General features: G+C 36.5%; 1 pseudogene; it reads left to right on the plus strand.

Annotated features, from left to right (window-relative positions):
• Window positions 1-19,203, plus strand: part of LOC114087282 (PAX3- and PAX7-binding protein 1-like) — a 52,539-nt pseudogene that overhangs the window by 8,366 nt on the left and 24,970 nt on the right.

A 19,203-nucleotide genomic window follows, 5' to 3' on the forward strand; every position in this document is an offset into this window, starting at 1 on the left:
TTAAAAAGGACTGTGGATGTAGCTCAGTGGGAAAGCACCCCAAGGTTCAATCCCTGTTATCTAATTTTTTTAAATGATGTAACTGCTTGTACTCCTATAACCCTATCGCCCCCTGCTCCATACAGCTCTGCTTCAGTGATTGTTTAAAACATAAATCAAATGGCATCACTCATGCTTAACACTTGCCAATGACTATCACACTAAAAACTAAAATCAATTACTCCTCCTGTGGTTTACAAAGCTCTATGTAAAGCTCCCTTTCCAGCCTCTTCTCACATTTCTTCATTCTTGGAAATCACTACACTCTGGTCCCATGGTCTACTTTTTTTGCTCTAAAGCTCCAAGCTCATTCCCCCTCAGAGCCTTGGGCCATGTTTAACTTCTTTGCCCAGAACACCTTTCCCCCCAGTCACTGCACAGTCAGCTCCTTGTTTCCATTCTTGCCTCAGACTGAGTCACCTCATCCAAGACGACTTCCCCAACAAAACTGCTAAATCTTTTAGAGTCAACAAGACCCTATAAAAACAGAATCACAAGGCAGAGAGAAGCTTCTGAATACCTTGTTCCTAGGGAGGGGACATAAGGATCCCTGGTAAACCCAGAAAGCATCTGCTACACCTAGGCTAGAGTTCAGAGGATCTTCCTTATCTTGGGAAGTCTTCAGAAAGTGTCACAATTGCAATGCCAGGATCTCTCTCAATAAAATTTCTGGAAAACCTGAAACCAGGTAGGTATTATGCTGGTATTGCTCAAGGGCAAACTTTGTAATGATTTGCATTACAAAGAAGTCCTCCTATGCAGGGTTGGAATGAAAATAAAAATAGGAGATACAGGCAGGAAGAACTACAAGAAGATTTTTTTTTAAAATGGGATTACAGAGGACCAGGATAAAGACAGCATAAAAGGTTTGACATGTTTATGTCCTGGTTTCTGGAGGAGTGGAAATGTACCAAAAGGAAGAGGAAGAAATTCAGAAAACAGGGAGGAAGCCCAGGAAGGAGAGAGAGAGAGAGAGAGAGAGAGAGAGAGAGAGAGAGAGAGAGAAAGAGAGAGAGGAAGAGAAAAGAAGAAGAAGAAGAGGAGGAGGGGGAGGAGGAGGAGGAAAAAATTAAAACAGGGCATGAAGATGAGCCCTCCAAAAATATCAGATAATTGGTATAAATGTTCTTTTCAGTCCCTTTTGGTGCTAAAGGTAAATAAATGACAGCTTTGCTGGCTGAAAAGAATTGCTGGCAGCTGAAAAGCAAAGAAGGAATCTCAAAGAGCAGTTCTCCAAATGGGACCAGCTCCTAAGCAAAAGCCTGTCACACTGAATTAGCTTGGCAAATTTATTTGCCATCGAAATAATATGCTAGAGGCGCCAAAAAAAGCTGCCTAAATCAGCTAGACTAGACTTAGCATAGTTAATGAGGCTTGAGGGTTAATTATGAAAACCCTCTTAGGAGGCCTTGCTAGAGAGATAGGAGAGGACTCATCAGGGTCTCCACAGAAAGTGACTGAGATTCTTAAGAGATAGGGACAGTTGGGTAGCAAATGGCCCTGTGGAGGTGCAGTACTGGGTCTCTATATGGCTGGGTACTATAGTTAGGCACACCAAAATGGTGATGGTAATTAATCCACAAATGGAATTTGTGATCCCCGGCCTCTTAGAATGCCCAAGTCAAGGACCTCACTCAAGGTGCCTGGTTCTGAGACCAAGGACCAAGGAAAGAAAAGGTAGCTACCCTCAAGACTACCCCTGAAGAGCAACTAAAAACTTCACCTGTGAGTGGTTGGTCATTTCAATCCCAGCAAGCACTCCACCACTGAGCCACAACCCCAGCCAGTGGAGGTAGGAACTTTACAGCCCTTCTCTACTGAAAGCAGGCAGAGTAGGAAGGAATTTTTTGAGGATTATTTCATACTTTTTTTCCTAAACAAAAAGTAAAAGGTGATGAAGCATATGGTACAATATCTGGAGAATCTTCCTTGATGATTGTAATTTAAGCAGAAAGAAATTTGTCAGTATATTGTTTCTTCAATTCTTTGAGGTAAAAATGTGTTATTACCTCATTCTCACTGTGGGAACTACCTTAAAATGTATTGTGGGTAATGTATATTGTGCCTCAAGCCACAAAAAAGGGGATATTTGTTTTCCAGCAAAAGTAGTTTCCTAACTTTGAACATGTCTCCTTATGAAAATTTAGCCACCTCCTAAAATTCCTGAAAGAGTCATGAATATCTGAATGTATTCGTAAAGTGAATATGAAGCTGTAACTGAAATGACCTATTTATACTTTTGTTCTCCAATTTGATCTTTGAGAACTCAGGCCACATTTTAAAAGTTCACAAGGAAACTGTCAAATATCAATTTTCTGGTGAGAGTTTTTAATGTTATAAGCTTATACACAGTTTTTATGTTTTTTAAAACATGTATTCAATTGTACCTCTTAAGAGTCTATAAATATTTATGTTAAAGTAAATAGTATCTCAAAAACCTCCATTTCCTAGAGAACTAGTAGAAATACTGCTTTGATTGAGGCTCTTCATGAAAAAATATTCAGAACTGCAGCTCCTTTGCCTAATAAGTCTCATTTTCTTATCTTACATTTGAATCTAGAATTTCTTCAAAACAATCTTATTTTATGATTATGTATCTCAACATCAGAATAAAAATGCAATATTCACAAAAGGGAAAATGTCAAGTAGAAACCTATTAGTACTTGAAAGTATTGAATCAGGCTTGAAGGAAAGGAAGCATTTCTATAGAGATAGGTTTTTAAAACCTAACAGATTTTTTGGAGCAATTATGATAATATTTTTTAAAATGGGGGATTACCAACACAATCTTTCTGGAACAAAATCTATATTCAAAAGATCAATGATCTCATATGAAGGGGACAGTACAAAAATAGACTCGCAAGTAAGGAATCCAAGTTACCTGCCGAGGCCTGAATTCTTTTTTTTTTTTTTTTTTTTTTTTAATTTTTTATTGTTGGCTGTTCAAAACATTACATAGTTCTTGATATATCATATTTCACAATTTGATTCAAGTGGGTTATGAGCTCCCATTTTTACCCCATATACAGATTGCAGAATCACATCAGTTACACATCCATTGATTTACATATTGCCATACTAGTGTCTGTTGTATTCTGCTGTCTTTCCTATCCTCTACTATCCCCCCTCCCCTCCCCTCCCCTCCCCTCCCCTCTTCTCTCTCTGCCCCCTTTACTGACATTCGTTTGTCCCCCTTGTATTATTTTTCCCCTTCCCCTCACTTCCTCTTGTATGTACTTTTGTATAACTCTGAGGGTCTCCTTCCATTTCCATGCATTTTCCCGAATTCTAAGGGGTTGCTTGGGTAAAGTCAGGTTTTCTTCTTCTTCTTTCCAGGCAAACAGTATTTACTCTGATGGTGCCAACATGGAAGATGATTTGAATCTCTCTGTTTGGAGTTAATTCCAGTATGTAGGGAGAGAATCAAAAGGAAGGGAAAAAAATGAAACAATTCACAACCACCCACTCTGTCTTCACCAAGGTTTTATCTATGTTATCTGCCTTTAAACACGTTAGACCCACACAGCCCCCAAATGGGATAATACAATCTAAGTGTTTCATTAATAAGTGTGCAGATCATAGCAAAAACATTTAAACACATGTTTGGTGCTGACAACAAATATCAAATATAGTAGGAAGAGCTATCTATGTAAATGAGCATGAAATCAGGGATTGGAAACTTCATATTGGAAAAAAAAAAGATAAAAGCAAAATAAAGATTTCAGAGGGTCTGTCTGAATCTCAGGTTGTGCATCTGCACTCAGTCCCATAGATTAGGGCATTTGTTCCCTGCAGTGGGGACAATGAAACCCAAGGCAGTGCAGAAGAGAACTATCTTGAGCACAGTAGCCCCCACCTACCGTCACAGCACTCTGTTCAGTATTTCTATATCTACTGCTAATGGAAATGACCTTCAGTATGTATGTATGCATGAGTGTATGCCATGTCACCTGATTACAGGATATAGGATCTGAGGAGGAAGGATTTTATCTCTCAGGAATGCCATTGGATCTTCAACAGCCAGGACAATGAGACAATGATTAGGACAGAGTAGGTAGAATATTTGCTGACTGAATCAATGGATTCTGGAGAAATCCAGAATCACTCCATAGTGGAGAGAGGCACTCCATACTGCCAAAAGAGATGTGAAACCCATTTTTAAAATCCTGATTTATATGTGAAATTAAGATAAGGCAAGACTGGTTGCTGACAGAAAATACCCTTGCAGCTCTTTTGCATAACAGGCTAAATGCACGTTTTGAATATCATAGATGATGTGAAGAGTGGGTTAAAGTGGGAAAAAGGGTGAAATGAGAGAATTGTATGCTATCTAAAGTTAGAACTCATTCGATGTGATGGTCAGCTTTGTGTTGCTATGACTAAAACACAAGACAGAAATGATTTAGAGGAGGAAATATTTATTTTGGCTCACAGGTTCAATCCATGGTCAGCTGACTACATCACTCTGGGATCAAAATGAGGCAGAACATCATGGTGGTAGAAGATGTTGGAGTAACTCTGCTCCACTCATAGCATCCAGGAAGCATAGACAGAGAAGAAGCCAGAGGGAATAAGATGTGATTCCCATGGAACATAAGACATACTTCCTCCAACATTGACCCACATGCCTACAGTTACCATTCAGTCAATTCAAATGGGGGAGGGACTGATGAGGTTACTCCTGTCATAATCTTATAATTTCACCTTCTGCATTAACACAGGAGCATTTGGCAGGAACAGCTCACATTCAAACTGTCACAATCAAATTATAAGTTGCTGATGTTCTAGGAAGGCAAGACCAACCAATAACCATTGCCTCTTCTCACTGTTTGACATGGGGAACTTACTTCAGTTACTCTGTTAAACAATTGCAAGACAAAGGGTTGTTTTTCTGGGTAAATTGCTCAATTTTGATGAAGAAATCTACCTGCACTGACATTTTCAAGGTGTGTACTAAATGTTAGTAGGACATGTCTAGGTCTTAAGACATTTGTAGCCATAATACTACAATGCCCTATTTTTTTTAAATTTGTTATATATGACAACAGAATGCATTCAATTCATATTACACATATAGAGCATAATTTTTCATATCTAGGTTGTACACAAAGTCACATCCTTCGTGTCTTCATATATGTACTTAGGGTAATGATGACCATTGCATCCACCGTCTTTCATATCCCTGTGCCCCCTTCCTTCCCCTCCCACCCCTTTTCCCCTTTTCCCTATCTAGAGTTTATTTAATCCTCCCAACCCCTCCCCTCAGCATATTATAAATCAGCAACCTTAAATCAGAGAAATAATTCAATGTTTGTTTTTTGGGGATTGGTTAATTTCACTTAGCATTATATTCTCCAGCTCCATCCATTTACCTACAAATGCCATGATTTTATTCTCTTTTATTGCTGAGTGATATTCCATTGTGCATATATGCCACATTTTCATTATCCATTTATCTACTGAAGGGCATCTAGGTTGGTTCCACAGTTTAGCTATTATGAATTGTGCTGCTATAAACATTGATGTGGCTGTGACCCTATAGTGTGCTGTTTTTAAGTCCTTTGGGTATAGACTGAGAAGTGGGATAGCTGGGTCAAATAGAGGTTCCATTCCCAGTTTTCCAAGGATTCTCCATACTGCTTTCTATATTGGCTACACCAATTTATAGTCCCACCAGCAATACAAAAGACAACTCTAGATTACCCCTAAGTCAGAATTTTCTTACAGGTAAACTGGTTAATATCCTTTTCAAATGATATGTCCTGATAAACAGCAAAATAAAAAACATTAAAATCATTGTAAGACACTTATTAAAAAATAATACTGTTAATGACTTTGTAGGAAACTTCCATGTTCTAATACATAATATCATGAAATGAGAGTGTTAGGGATAATGTTTCCTTTCTATACTTTTTAGTATTTTTAAAATATTTCCCCCAAAAAAACATTATTTTTGAAAGAATGATTCAAATTGTTTTATTAAAATTTTATTACTGTTTTATTAAAGTTTTGACTCATGTCTTTTGCTGATTGAAGGTAATAATAAACAGTTCTTTATAAGTTCTCATTAACATTGCCTAATTTCAGCAAACTATTTCTTTTGTTGTTCTTTGTCATGTATTATGCACTGTTTCATAATCTCATCAACAGTGGGTAAATAAAATCTATTTCTTTCAATACAATGTTCTTCTTAAATGCTTTTAGTTTTAATTGCAATATTTTTCATATTAGATTTGCTTAAGCCACATATTTTGTACTCAAGCAGATGTTCAAGAAATAAATATTCATATCAAGTTTATGTGGCTCATAATTCCATGTATTACAGATTGTTTCAGATGAGTCTACAGATTTAAATTTCTCACTTAAAAAGACACCCAGAATATTTAAAGTAAATTTACACATATAATAAAGATGTACAGTCATTTTAACAACCTTTGCACTGTCAATCACTGATAGGAAAATATAACCTGATGTGCTCTGAATTTATTCCAACAGGCTACAATTCTGTGCTAGAACAGGTTTTTCCCTAGCATGTCATCTACCATCAATGTGGGTTTATTCCTAGATGCTTGGTCCTTTGTGAGGTAAGAATCTGGCACAAAAGTATGTGTCTCTCTCCTCTTAGCAGTTAGGTGTAGAGCTCAATTTGAAGCAGGTCAATCTAAGTTAATGACATGATGGTTCTCAAATATGTTATAAATAGAATATGAACTCACAAGATTAAAATTTAGTCCATTAATTCCCAACTCTTCAATTCTTCAAATATTTCAATAAAATTGACACAGGTCCATTAATCTAAATTGGAAACTATCATCAAGAGCTTATTGTATGATCTATTATCATTAATGTTGATGAATATTTTCACCAATTGTTCGATTACTTCTCAAAATAATAGAACTCTAAAAACAATTACTTTAAAGTTACCAGGAATTATAGATTTTTTTGTTCAATTTAAGATTTTATGGGTGTCCCATATGAGATAATGAGATATAATGGGCTAAAGTAAACCAAAGGACATGTTGTTTCTATGGGCTGAAATGCCATCCTCTCTGTGTTGATATATTTATTTTAATCATAATTAGCACTCAATGAGCACTAAACTAGGTAGAAGGCATATTTAAAGTGTTTTCTGACTAGTATCTCATTAAGTCCTCATGAGACAGACTCTCTCCTTATTCCCATTTTATAGATTACAAAATAGAGGAGTAAGGAAGTAATGTACTGGGCAATGTTGGAATTTTAACTCAGGAAGACTGCTTTCTATTAACCATTATTCTATACTTTAACATAAACTATAACTTTAGAAGTAGCCAAAACACATTTCTATTTCTCTGCTTTCCTTACTTCCTAAATAGTCTCATTTTTGCTGGTAATAAGGTTATGCATTAGTCAGCTTTCTGTTGGTGTGACATAATACCTGAGATAATCAATTTAAAATAAGGAAAGGTTTATTTAAGCTCACAGTTTCAGAGATTTCAGTGCATAGTTGATTGGCCCTTTTGCTGTGGGCCTACAGCATCATTGTACAAAATGGCAGGAATGCATGGCCAAGGACAATGTTCAACTCCAGACAGCCAGGAAGCAAGAGAAACAGAAGGGAACCAGAGTCCAAATATCCCCATCAAGGGTGTGCCACCAAGGGACTAACTTCCTTCCACTAGCCACCCACCCCCCCACCTCTCAGTAGTTCCATGGACTGTGGACAAAGCCTTTAATACATGGGCCTTTGAAGATGTTCTAGCTCCAAACTATAGCAGAGTTTTGTGCACTATCAAAATATAGAGTCCAGTCCAAGGCTTCCTTATCAGCTATAGGAAATATATTTTCATATTTCTATTAACAAATTGTTATCAAACACTTACACTGCAGCACTCTAGGTTCTCATTTTTGATTTTCCATGAAATTTCTCCTTCTCAAGGACCCTAAGAGATGGGCAAAGGGTTCTCTATTATTAGTTCAACAGCAAAACTTTCAATAGAACTCACTCAAAATATGCAGTCTCCAAATTGAATTTGTTAAGAAAACTAAAACATTTTAAAATGTTTTTTGTTTTGTCCTCCAGGATGCACTGAGAGAAGAAAACAATCTTTTCTTTAACCAGGTACCTGCTAGATGCCTTATGACTTAAAACATGGTTCTCACCCAGCACATCTCTACCATCCAGGAGCTTGTTGGAAATGTAGAATCTCAGGCCATACCCCAGATCTACTGAATTATAAACAGCATCTTAGCACCAATCCCCAGGAAATGTACATAAGCTATAAAGCTTAAGAAGTACTATAAGCAGAGAACCATAGTATAAGGCTGTACTCCCAGTTTCATAATTCAGAGCCACCATATTTCCCAGCATAGACACCACCTGATGCCATGCAGACAGACAGAAGTTAGCACCATCAATCTGCTTAAGCTCATCCTTATTCTGCTAGGTCAGAAGAGGCCTGTCTGCCTGCCTATTATAAGGTGCACAGTTGAAAATAGATCTGTGCCAAAAGATCTGACTAAACTATAAGTTAAAGATTCTCCTTTTATATAAAGACAATGAGAATCCATTAAGGACTCTATGATCATATTGATCAAATTCTACAAGCACACAATAAACCCAAAGACCACATTGCATTTTCAAAAACTCACTCTGGCTGTATGTAGAGTATGGAATGAATGATAGGGGGGCAAGCTTGGAATTAGGGTGATGAATTAGTGCAGCAAAGAGGTGTTGGTGGCCTGAGGGAGCAGTAGCAGGAAGAGCATAAAGACAGAGGAATTCAAAAGCATTTCCAAAGGTAGCTTGTCAGGTCTCAGAGATTGAGATGTGAACAGTGTGAGGAAATAAAGGCTACTTTTCTTGCCAAAAACTATTTTTCTCTAAGAAAAATGACTTGAACTGAATAGTCAGAATGAACAGACAGATCAGCAAAACTACAGAAGCAAACTTAATGCCTTTGTATAACGGTGCATTAGTGGAAAGCTAACATTTAACCCATTAAGGAAAGGATGGATTGTTCAATGCATCATATTGAGATGAATGGTTAACTACTAAAGAAGTTGTCTCCTTGTCTTAAGCCAAAATGAGATTGAAGAGTTGCAGGTAAAAGCACTTTTTAAAAAATAGATGAAAGGTAAATTGATCTCTGGAAGAGAAAGCTATTGTAAAGCACAAGAGGAACAGATAAAAACCACAAAGGAAAAGATTGCCAAACGATGACTGAAGGTGAAAAACACTTGGATTGCAAACAACAAAAATCCATCTGGGGATAAAGAGGTCTTAATAAGTAAAAGAAATTTCACACTTCAAATTAAGATAGATGTTTCTGGAAGATGATTTGGCAATCTGTTATAAATGGGTTAAGAAACATTCATTCTCTTTGACCCCAAAATTTTACTATAGGAACTTACCTAAGACAATTAGAAGTATGTATAATGATTTATTAAGTCAAAGGGGGGTTCATTCAAGAAATTCAGAAATAAAAATTTTAAAAAACAAATGATTAATAGTAGGAAGGTGGTTAAGCAAATTATTATTAAACATTTAAAAATTGGCAGCCATTTCTAAATCATATTTTTCAAGGCATATTTAATAATAGCATATATAATAAAATACATTTTAAAAGACTTCCAATATTTATTAAATGCCAACTCTCTGTACTGTTCTGTAGTATAATAGTAGCATATTTTATTTTATATGTAAGAAAGATCCATATGAATTCCAACATTGTAAAAACTATATATAGCCATTAAAAATTTTATGGAGAAGTCCAGGTATGGTGGTGCATACCTGTAACTCCAGATACTTGGGAGATTAAGGCATGAGGATTTCAAGTTCAAGGTCAGTCTCAGCAATTTAGCAAGATCCTGTTTCAAATAAAGAGAGCTGAGGATTTAGCTCACTGTTAGACTGCCTCTAGGACCATTCCCCAGTAACCACAAACACACACATGAGCACATACACAAATTTATGCAGAAAAAAAAACAATGAGATGCTAACAATGAGGATACCAGCCTGATGAGATATTCATTAACGTTTTCTTATTTATCATTATGCTCTCCAACTTTCTATAATGAGCATGTGCTACATATTTTTCAAATAATCTTAATTTTCACTCCAAACAAAGGTAAAGTAACTTTATTTAGGTACCTTTAGTTTGAAGGAGACAGGCTGACATTTTCAAGACAAATTGACTTGTTGAAAAAGAATGAAGATATAATTACCAAAACAACAAAAATAGTCTTTTTTATTAGACATGGCAGAATAAAAGTCCCTACTCCTCCTGTCAAAGCCTCTCAGGGAGGTCACCAGGCTCCTTCCCTCCCAACTGGGCACCTTAGGGTCCATGTTTGAGTAGGGCTTTGAGGTGCACCTTGACCTTCTCACATCAGGGTCAAAGGCTCAGAGTCAAGCACTTCAGGTGTCCTTTGTCAGATGGTAAATGATATGAAATAGTTTAATTTGGGCTTTTGAATAAATGGCTTTATAACAGCTAATTCTGTACTATGGACAAATTTGTCTTATTTCTTCAGAAGAAACCTTAACTAAACTGACTCACTATGGAAAAATGTAGAAAGTCTACAGTTTTACCAAACAGAATCTTACAAAATTCAAGGACTGGGATGACCTTGTGGAATTAAAGTTTTAATTTTATGATTAACAATTTGATGTTTATGTTTCCTTGCCCACGACCTGACAGCTGGAGTCACCATGAGCTACTTAAAATGAACTTACTGTGCAGACACTTGATTGTGTCACTGCTCCCTCTTCCAATACAGGGTTATTAACACCATTGCACACATTTGGATACCAAGGACAGGACAGAATTAATGAGTTGTCAAACGTCACACAAGTGGCAGATAGGATGGCACTCTGAGCCCCATGGACCTCATGTTCTGCGTTCTTCAGAAACCCTAAGCACATGATAGTCACCATTCAGGGAGTATTACTATGTGCCGGACACAGTGCTCATCATGTGTTTTTTTTTTTTCCCCCTAATCTTCATCTAATCCTTCAACCTGCTATGAGACTGATCTTTATTTATTGATGAGAAAGTTCAAATATGGTGAAAGTAAGCAATTATCCTAATCTCATTCAACTAACAGATGCCAAGATGAGACAACTTCTACATATCATGTGTGAAAAATCCCAACATTTTTAAAGTTTCCCCAGAAGTTTGTTGCTTCAGGAAACAATGATACCACTACACATGTGCAAGTTACAGGCTGCTGTAACATGCACAATTACAGCCTATTCAAGCTAATTCGGAATTTCCACATATTCTCCCCAAGTCTATTTGCCTTCAGTAAAACATACATTAATCCTGCTCTCAGACATAAAATGTCAGTTTTTCTGCATTGGAGTATGACATACACTATGAATCACTGTTTACATATGATGAGACTTGCACTATAGTTCATCCCAGGGTAATCAAGTGTGTTTCTAATATTTATTGACATCCTGGTTCAGGATTTATTTGGTTTTATAACATTTCTTCTTTGACACTAAAATAAACCTGAGTCAGACCTGAAAGTAGCATTCATTAAAGTGACATTTTAATTTTAATTTTTTTAGTGGTCATGGGAGAGGAGGTGAAGCATAAAAAGTTGTAGATAAAAGCAATTTTAATAATGAGTTTTATTTAATCAAGTACATCTAAAATATCATTTGGGCTATCACCAATACAAAAATATTAGTGAATTAATTTTCTTTTTCATACAAAGCCCTCAAAATCTACTATGTATTTCATACTTATAACACACTTCCATTCAGATGGGCGACATTCCAAGTGCTCAATGGCTATATATGGCTAGTGTCCACTGTACATTTTACAAAGTTGTTCTGAGAATAGGTAGATATTGAGGAAATAACTTCAGTGATGGATTGGAGTGTTAATCTAATATTTGCTCCATTGAATTTCACTGAAACAATACTTTATCTTTCAGCCTCAGTCTTCAAAAATGTTGATAAACTCCCATGAGATCCCCTGAGACCCAGCAGTCACTTGATTCTTACTTAGTATTCTGAGATAGGCTTAGGAAGGCAAAAAGTTACAATGTAAAAAGTAGTAGAAATGCATTTAATAAATTAGTATGCTATCTCAAAAACATATCAACCCAAACATCCAATAGTAAAGTGATGGTTCAAATACATTTTTTAAAGAAAAAATAATTTATTTTAAAAAGAATATTTATAAAAGCAGGCTTTCTAACTGGAAGTAACAAAGTAAAAAAAATTACAACTCATTTTTCTTGAAACAGTACTTACTAAGAACCTAGTAAAATGTATTTCTGTTTTGCTCACATGATCCTGCCATCCAATGGTGAGCCCTGCTGGCTCACATGATTCTGCATATTTATAGAGCTGGGGGCGGTTTGACAGTTATGACAGTTTAATGGTTGAATGGTTTGATAGTTGGCTGGGGTGCTTTCTGATTGGTGGGTAAGGATCATGTGAAGCCAGCAGGGCTAGTCTGATTGGTGGGTAAGGATCATGTGAGCCAGCAGAGATCACCATTGGATGTCAGGATCATGTGAGCCAGCAGGGCTCATCATTGGACGGTTCTTCTTGGGGGATGGGGAAGTAAGTCTTTGGAGCCGAGGCGACTCCCAACATTTCTTCTGTGAAGTGTCTGTTCAGTTTACATATTTAATGCAATTCCTATTTAAATGCCAATGACATTCTTCATAGAAATAGAAAAAGCAATCATAAAATTCATTTGAAAAAAATAGAGACCCAGAATAGCCAAAGCAATCCTTAGGAAGAAGAGTGGAGCAGATGGTTTCACAATACTAGATCTTAAACTACATTACAGAGCTATAGTAACAAAAATGATATGGTAATGGCACCAAAACAGACATGTAGATCAATGGTACAAAATAAAAGACTAATACAAAAACCCACACAAATACAGGACAAAGTTGCCAAAAACATTCACTGGAGAAAAGATAGCCTATTAAAAAAATGGTGCTCGCAAAACTGGAAATCCATATGTAGCAAAATGAAATTAAACCCCTGTCTCTCACCCTGCACAAAAACCAACTCAAAGTTGATCAAAGACTTAGGCACTAGAACAGAGACCCTGTGCCTAATAGAAAAAAAAGTAGGCCCAAATCTTCACCATGTTGGCCTAGCATCTGACTTCCTTAACAAGACCCCAAGAAGTAAAATCACGAATAAATGGAACGGATTCAAACTCAAAACCTTCTTCTCAGCAAATGAAACAATAATGTGATGAGAGAGCCTATAGATTGGGAGAAAATCTTTACCACATGAAACTCAGATAAAGCATTAATCTCTAGGATATATAAAGAACTCAAAAAATTTAACATCAAAAAAAATAAAATACATTTATAAGTCTAATCAGTGCATTATTAAGCACTATTTAGCAAACAAACATGCATATTATGGATAAGGTAACAATGGAAATTAACAATATAAAAATAACTGTTAAGCACATAAGTATACAAGTTTCCAAACTGATACTTCAATATAGTGGCGATTTTATTATATAGCTCAGTGGAAGAGTACTTGTCTAGCTTGTTCAGAGATTTAATCCCGGGTTTAAATCTGGGTTTAATCCCAAGCATTGCCAAAAAAGAAAAAGAAAAAATATATTGAATATGTTCCTATCACTTAAAATAATACACCCTCAAAACTGAGAACAAAACTAACATATCTTGGCTGTGTAGAGCCCTCTACGGATTTCACAAGCATTATCTTGAGTATCAAGATTAAACTTTGAGAGAGGGTGAGATTAGCAGAACAGTGGAATAGGAGAACCTAGTCTTTATTCCCCCTATAAAGTATCATGAAAAAGATACAGAGAACAAAGTAACTCTGCAAGAGCCAAGGAATCTTCTTATAAAGCTACAGCAATACTGTGGAAGAAAAAGACTGAAGAACACATCACAAAAAGGGTAGAACTGTTTCATTTTTGTCTGTGTCTTCCCATTTCCCAAGTTGCCACAGCTCAGTATACAGAAGGAACTCCATACCTCACAAGTTCTTCTCACAGGGAGGAGGAGAAAAGGTGAACTACCAGTGTCCCCAGCTTTTTAGGGCACTGTCCAAGTGACCAACTATAATTTCACCCCTCCCTGACTTCTAGGAAGATTGGCATAGCTCAACATCTAGACGTGACTAAGAACATGTCTCAGTTTAGAAGCTTGTATACTTTCATGATAAGAATAAATGAAGGGGATGCATGGCCCCTAAACAAGCATTATAGAAGATGCTTCAGGGACTCCTACATTAAGAAGCAGCAGAAAGATAACCAATCATTAAAGCATGGGAAAGAATAAATTTCACTAGAAGTATGGATATACAACTGATCATTAGGAAAACAATGTTCATCAACTAAGGCAGCTATGACAGGGCCCTGGGGGTGATTGAGGGGGAGTTGCTGCTCTGTGCCCAGGGCTGTCCCTGCCCTCCAGGCTGACCCCTACGTCAGGGCTGAGGGGGCGAGGGAAGCTTCCCCAGCTGCAGTGGGTACCTGGCAGTGGGTTGAAGCCATGCAAGAGGCCTTGCAAGAAGAGGTGCCCCAGGCCAGCCTGCTCAGCCCCCACAAGGAGGAAGAAAATGAAGAAGTTTTCAAAGTGAAGAAATCAAGTTACAGCAAAAAAGATAGTAAAATTGTTCAAGAAAGAATATAACAAGGATCTTGAAAAATCCAAGATTAAGACAGAACTCATCAGCGATGAACAGCCTCTGGACAAAACAGAGCATGTCAAAGACAAAAATGAGGACGATGGAGTTATCTCCAGTGAGCACGGTGAAGATGAAACGGACATGGAGGGTGAGGAGGGTGAGGAGGAGGAGGGTGAAGAGGAGGAAGAAGAGGAGAGAGGAGGAGGAGGAGGAGGAGGAGGAGAAGCCAAAGGCTGGTGGAACATTCTCAAATGTTTTATCTTTGAATGGTCTCTGTCCAGGAGAAATTCCAGATGAAGCTTTTATACATGCTGCAAGGGAAAAGCATCAAATGGCTCTGGAATTGGGAGATTTCACTGCTCATGACAATGAGCCTGGTTAAGGCTGCCTCCTTAAGATGGAAATGATACCAGCGATGGTAAAGATAATGATGAGAAGTGCCCTGTAGTTTTTTGTTTTTTTTTTTCTGTGAAAGAAAAGTCACAAAGACAAAAACTTGCCAAGGACATAGGTATTGAGGGGAATGACGAAGATGTTTTAGTAACTGGAGAGCAGGACAAAGAGCTCAGCAGATGGGAACAGGAGGAGGTAAGAAAAGGAATTACTATCCCTCAGGTTCAAGTGAGTCATCCCGCAGAAGTGAGTATGTACTAGCAGAACAATTACCAGGCAATGCCTGATGGTTCATCCTATGGAATTCCTTATAGTTACATGACCTATGGATGGTCAGATGCCAAAACTCAAAAAACAGACAATCCAGCCCCTTTTAAAACTCCCAGTAATGAGATGACTTCTGTTACTATTGATTTGGTAAAGAAACAGCTGTGAAGACATAGCTCAGTGGAAGAGTACTTATCTAGCTTGTTCAGAAGCTCTGGGTTTAATCTCCAGCATTGCCAAAAAAGAAAAAGAAAAATATATTGAATATGTTCCTATCATTTTAAATGGACTCCATGAAAGAATTGCACAAAACAAATCAACAGCAGCATAGAAAGCATCTGCAAGCCGAATGGATTCTTCCAGGGCTATTGAAAGATTAGGAGGGTCTTCTGGGGGTATTGGTGAATGGTGTGAATTTTTGCAAGAAATGCGAGGGTATGTCCAAGACTTGCTTGAGTGTTTCAGTGAACAGGTGTCACTGATTAATGAACTTGAATCAGCAATACATCAGCTGTACAAACAACGAGCTTCCTGCCTTCCTGTCCAAAGACGTCAAGATTTTCTGCAACTTGTATTTGGGGTAAAAATGGGAGTTCATAACCCACTTGAATCAAATGTATGAAAGATGATATGTCATGAGCTTTGTAATGTTTTGAACAACCAATTAAAAAAAAAGATGAATTGTGGGAGTTTTCAAGCCATTCAAATAAAGCACCCATCACACCAAATCTTGATGTTTTGGGGCATGATTGGGCACTGTATCAAAAGCATGCCAAATGTCAGATTACAGAGCAGGAGGCCAGGAAGACCCATCATAGACAAGCCAGAAGACGGCAGATCACCTTAAAGGCCTTTCTAGTAATGATAAAGAAACTTCTACAGATATTACTAATTTCAATCTGTCAGAGTCCAGCAAGGCTTTCTGTAGATGTCCTTGAGGGTTTCTATTTAATTGACTGCATTAAATCACAATGTAAAGCGTGGTGTTAAAATACTACATGTCCTACACAGACACATTGGCCTTTGTTTGCCAAAGCTGTTCAACCTCTCATCAGATTGCAGCTCCTCACATGGACTCCTCTTGAGAATATAGTTTTGCTCTTCAGTGAAGCTATTAGGAAATTTTATTCCGTGGTATGGCATTTTCTCAAATAAAACTCTTCAGGAGTTATCAATGGACGGTTTATTAAATAGATACATTCTCATGGCTTTTCAGAACTTAGAATATGGAGATGACAGCATCTCCAAAAAGCCCAAAATGTAATCAACTGTTTCCCAAAACCATGGTTTATGGAATCTGAGAGTAGAAAGAACTATTTCTCTGTTAGAAAACTTCTGCCAAGGGGCCGAGGTTGTGGCTCAGTGGTAGACTGCTTGCCTCATACGTGTGAGGCACTTGGTTCAATCCTCAGCACCATATAAAAATAAACAAAATAAAGGTATTGTGTCCATCTGTAACTAAAATATTTTAAAAAAAGAAAAGAGAACTTCTGCCAATACCTAGCAGATACAATTTATAGGAATAGTATTGGGTGCTCTAATGTGGATAAAAGAAATGCAAGGGAAAATGTAAAACTTATTGCAAGTATTCAAGCTTTGAATCATGCTATGTCTGCTGTAAGTGACCACGATGTGAAAGAATTTAAATCTTTGATTGAAGGAAAATAGACCTATGAGATTGAAAAGCCTATCTGCTTTAATATTATTCCCATAATTTAGTATATACGCAAAGTTATACTATCAAATACTGATTTTTATTTTAATGCAAAAAACATTATATTCATATATTCAAAAAAAGAAGATGCAGACTAGCTGATTCGATTTAACAAGACCCAATAATCTGCTATCTGTAAGAAACTCACCTCATTGGAAGATATACACAGATTAAAAGTGAAAGGATGGAAAGTTATGTTCTAAGAATGTGGACTCCTAAAGCAAGTACTAGTAGCTACACTCACACCTGATAGAACAGACTTCAAACAAAAACCAGAAGACACAAAGAAAGTCACCACATATTGGTAAAGGGAGGAATTCATCAGGAAAATATAATAGTTGTTATAAATATATACCAAAAATTAGAGCTCCCAATTTTACTAAAACAAACACTATTAAAGGGAGAGTTGAATTCTAGTATAATTGTAGTGGGTGATTTCAATACCCAATATAGATTGATTATCCAATTCCCCCCAATCAAAAAAGAAACAGTTAAATTATGTGATAGATAAAATGGATTTAACAGACTTCTGCAGAACACTCCATTTAATAGTTGCAGAATATACATTCTTTTCATCAGAACATAGAACATTTTCCAAAACAGACCATGTATTAGTCCATAAAGCAAAATTGATTATCCAATTTCCCCCAATCAAAAAAGAAACAGTTAAATTATGTGATAGATAAAATGGATTTAACAGACTTCTGCAGAACACTCCATTTAATAGTTGAAGAATATACATTCTTTTCATCAGAACATAGAACATTTTCCAACACAGACCATGTATTAGTCCATAAAGCAAATCTTAAATTCATAAAATCTTAAATAATTCCATGCATCTTATCAGATCACAATGGAATTAAACTAGAAATCAACAGCAAGAGAAACTACGAAAAATATACAAATGTGAATACTGAACAACACACTTTTGAATGAGCAATGTGTTATTGAAGAGATGGGGGCGGGAATATGCCCAGAATCAAATGAAAATGAAAACATACCAGAATCTCTGGGTCACAGCAAAAACAGAACTTAAAAGACAAGTTCATAGCTATAAGTACCAATATTTAAAAAAAATATATTTCAAATAAATAACCTAATGATGCATCTCAAGGTCTTAGGGGAAAAAAAAAAAAAAAACAAGAACAAACCAAATCTAACATCAGTAGGAAGAAAGAAAATCAGAACAAAAATAAACAAAACAGAGTAAAAAATTACAGTCTCAATGAAGCAAAGAGCCAGTTCTTTGAAAAGATAAAATTGGCAAAGCCTTAATTAAACTACTCAAAAGAACAAGACCTAAATAATAGGCAAAACGGGAGATCTTACAATAAACACAACTGAAATTCACAGGATCATTAGGAAATATTTTGAAAAACTATATGCCAACAAATTAGAAAATCCATAAGTAGAAAATTTTCTGGAGACATATGATCTTCCCAAACTGGACCAATTGGGATATGAAAACCTAAGTAAATAAGTAATAAGTAATGAGACTGAAACAGCAATAAAAAGTCTCCCAACAAAGAAAACTCCAGAACCAGACAGACTCACTGCCGAATTTTATCAGATTCTTAATAAACAAATCCTCTCAAACCATTCCATAAAATAAAAAGGAAGGAATCCTTCCAAACTCATTCTATGAGACCAATATCAACCTGCTACAAAAGCTGGTAAGGACATATCAAAGATGAAAAAAGAAGAGAAAAGAAGAAAGGAGAAAGAGAAGACAATTATACACCAATACCTTGTGAACAAAGATGTAAAGATTCTCAATAAAATACATGAAAGTCAAATTTAACCATACATTTAAAAGACTATGGACTACAATCAAGTTGGTTTTATTCCAGGAATACAAGGATGCTTGAATAGTGCATATCAATAAACATGATAGAGCACATAAATAGAATCAAGGATGATATCACATAATTATTTTAATAAATACAGAAGAGACTAAAATTCCACATTCCTTCATTCTAAAAGCCCTGAATGAGTTAGGCAGGAAAAGATTATACCTCAACATAATATATGCTATATATTAACATCATACCAAATGGCAGGGAGGATTTCCTTTATGATCAGCAACAAGACAAGGGTGTCTACTCTCACCTTCCTATTCAATATCATACTTTGAATTATAGCCAGGTCAATCAAG

The sequence above is a fragment of the Marmota flaviventris genome, chromosome 4, assembly GCF_047511675.1.
Source record: "Marmota flaviventris isolate mMarFla1 chromosome 4, mMarFla1.hap1, whole genome shotgun sequence".
Taxonomy (NCBI): domain Eukaryota; kingdom Metazoa; phylum Chordata; class Mammalia; order Rodentia; family Sciuridae; genus Marmota; species Marmota flaviventris.